The sequence below is a fragment of the Priapulus caudatus genome, unplaced genomic scaffold (genome assembly GCF_000485595.1).
Source record: "Priapulus caudatus unplaced genomic scaffold, Priapulus_caudatus-5.0.1 Scaffold2295, whole genome shotgun sequence".
NCBI classification, from domain to species: domain Eukaryota; kingdom Metazoa; phylum Priapulida; class Priapulimorpha; order Priapulimorphida; family Priapulidae; genus Priapulus; species Priapulus caudatus.
This window is the reverse complement of record NW_014579356.1, coordinates 27,683-31,351: the sequence shown is the minus strand read 5'-3', so window position 1 is coordinate 31,351 and position 3,669 is coordinate 27,683.

The window sequence follows — 3,669 nt, the reverse complement described above, 5'->3', positions numbered from 1 at the left end:
CCCTTCTCTGGGGTCAAAAGGTATCAGGACACTTATCACTCTTCGCACCGCTCAGTGGGAAAGCACATTTTCATGACCTGTTCAATAAAGCCATAAAAATGGGTAGGTCACCGCTTGAAACAGAAAAAGGTTTTCAATCGCTCTTGTCAGACCACGTCGCTTAGACAAATGTCTAAAGTCTGCCCTGTGCCCCATTGACCTTTGCACCTGTGACCTCCATTTCGCGCACAGTGATGCGTTTTCCTACCATTGATGCTATACACCGCTATCCACTGCCATAGTCGAGCGGTTTAAATCTGGCTGCCGCCAATTCTGCATTGCCTCCCTATACCTTAAAAGTTAAGGACGGTAAATGTTCCCCCTTCTTTTACACCGCTTGACCTTTGACCGTTGACCCCCCAGCTCGACATTGGGCCCAACGTCGGTTTTCGGCATTACCCCCGCCACGTCCGAATATCGTGACCGTACGTTCGAGCGCGTTAAGATTTGTGCCCAACTGTTCTTGACGACGCACGGACGGAACGCGACGACGGCCACGCGCACGCCACGCTTATGCGATTCTACAAGCTGCATCTGACTATGTCAGATGAGCTAAAAATTCAAGACATTTTCATTGAAATTCTAAGCACTTTTCAAGCACAAATATCAACATTTACTAAATCAAGTACTTCTTCAAGGGACTCCCCTCAAAATTCAAGGACTTTTTTTTTCAAGACTGGGAAACCATTGTATTTGTATTGACATTCTCAACCACACAAAAAACAAACATGTGCAGACAACTAAACTCGCCATTATAACACCTTAACACATAAGAGTACTATCTTGGTAAACACATCGCATCACAGGCACTAAAAAAGCCCGCGCGTAGCTGCTGCTAGTAAGCTGACAATTACAATGAACCCCAGCCCTTGGTCGTAAAACTGCGCCAATTACAATTATCCGTGAGAACAGCGGTAATAAAGATCGACGTTATCTCGTTAACGCCAATTATAAATTTTACCTCAAAAAATCTTTTCCACCGAGGAAAGTTCTCAAGAAATATGACCAGCATTAGGCCAAGTCGAGCTTTAATTGCCTATACGTGATCCGGCATCGCCGCTTTCCGCCCAATCAGAGGCGCCGCGGAGATGAAAAGGTCGCGAGTATGCATGGCTGCTTACTCTCTCGCACCTTCGAGCGGTTACTAGCATACTCCATATATATATATATAATATATATAGTATATACTATATATATATGCAGAAAAGTTTTCATAGGTTGTACGATATTCAGTTATAGTCTAAAAAAAAACAAATAACCGACAATTCTTTTACACACAGCGCTTTCATCTTTATAGAATCTTCACTGCATAAACTATTTTACAATGTTATATTTATATTTTATTTATACTTCTATTTATATGTGTTATGTGGCGTTGCTGCCGTTTGTAAGAAAATAAGATATTAATATATTATTATATATATATATATAAGTAATATAATTAATCAGAGTTAATAAGACTTTGTCTTTATTAACTCTTGATATAATAATATATTTATATATAATAGAAAGGGAGAACGGGATAGCGAGAGAGAGACCGACAGACAGACAAGGCAAATGCACATATACAGCCGTATAGGCACAGTCGAGGCCAAAGCACACGTAACACGTTACACGTATAACGCAAGCATAACCATCCCACACCACCGACAAATGGTTTATACACGGGTAATCAATTGCCTACGAGACGGGCCATGTTCACGTCAGATGCTGCTGTTGCGCAGATGCAATAATTATTCAAACCGGTCGGTTATGCAAACCGACGTCTCATTTCGATTCTCGTCGCGAGTAAATCAGGAACCAGAATTAGAAATGATTTTACATCTGTCTCGGTCCATTCAATTTCTGATCGAGTTGGATGTAGACAGGTTTGGAATCGTAGCTGCTTTTTGCAAAACATCCGGGTCTATAATTGCGCTATCTCTCCCTCTCTCTCTCTCTCTCTCTCTCTCTCTCTCTCTCTCTCACTCACTCACTCACTCACTCACACTCTCTCTCTCTCTCTCTCTCTCTCTCTCTCACTCACTCACTCACTCACTATCGTCCCACTCTCTCTCTCTCTCTCCCTTACATTCTTTAAGGTAACTTCTCAAAACTTTAGTCGTTCTCTCATATTTTTTTTCTCTCATTCTCGTGCCCTCACTTTGCCTACGAACTTGTTTATCGCTATTATGGGCATGGCATGTGAGAATTTGTCTGGTTGGACGATGAACGATGAATCAGTTAAACTCGATTTACTTCGAGTACTGTCGATTCATGCAGCTAAAGCAGCATTTGGTAACACGTTCGCGCACCCGGGCGTACGCACACGCGCTCAGCAGGAATCTCACACCCCGCACACGGTGAGCTTCGTGCTGAGCACGGATTTTACGAGCGCGGGCCACTGTAGGCCATGTGACTGATCAAAATGGCGGAATCAATCAAAATGCGCCGCCACTGATTGAGAATCAATGAAAATGCGCCGCCACTGAGTGAGTGTGAGCAGGAGTCTCACATACCCCGCACACGCTGAGTTTTCAGCCTCGCGAGACCAAAATTATCAAACACGACAGATATTTTCCACACCGCCTCGCGAGACGGAAAACTCACGTAAACTCCGCACACTCACGTTCCGTGCTCAGCACGAATCTCACCGTGTGCGGGGGCCTTTATGTCTCTCTGGTGGCCAGCGCGCGATAATAGCAATAGTAGAGTTAATTACTCTAATAGTAGAGAGGGAGTTTGCGATCGCTTCGTGGCCATCGTTCATCAGCTTCCCTGACATCTTCATCGTCGAGCCTCGACGATCTGCAGCCCGGATATCCGCGCGAAGCGCGAACAGCGCCGGCTCGCGGCGCCTTTTCATCGAATTCGCTGCTCTGTATTTAGAACAATTTCACGGTTCTGTCAGATCGGCCTGTAATCGGTCAATTGAGGAGTTGTGGCGCTTGCAGAAGCCTTTCGACTATGCACAGGATAATGCCATAATCAGGAAGCCCCCCCTCGAAACCGATGTAGCCGAGCCGATGTACGTGTCCCCGAAAACTCCGCGATGTTGGCTGCCCGCTATACGCATTCCGCGCGCTGCTTCCTTCGGCGCGCGAATGCGTATAGCGGGAGCTATACGCATAACATCCCGCGGTCGCGTGCGCCGGCCAGTCCCGCGAAGTGCGCGGCCTTAACCGCTTTCGCGGTCGCGGCAAACGCATCTTTTGCGCAAGCGCATCTTGTATCCGGTCTCTCTGGATCACGTCGTCATCATCATCATCAGCGCATCGCGTCGCTTCGTGTTTACACCGCATTGTTTTACGTCTGTAACAAGAGAGACGCGCTCGCATTCCGCGCTGGCAGATTCCAAGACAATCTGCCATCGAGACAAAGTGAGACGAGCATAGCGCTGTCCTGATTAGGTCGGATCAAGAGTCCATAATAGAGAATTTTCTAGAATAGAAATATAATTTTTTCTATCATGGACTCTTGTCAGATGCGCCACCAGGGGCGATTCAGACCGTATTTGCTTGGCATCCGCCGCAGGGCGGTAAATTACGTGAAAACCATGTCGTCCAAAAGTACGATTTATGTCAAAACTAAGGAAGCTATCCTGTTTGTAATACTACCGGAAGATAGAATAAGGACCAGTGAACAAAAGAA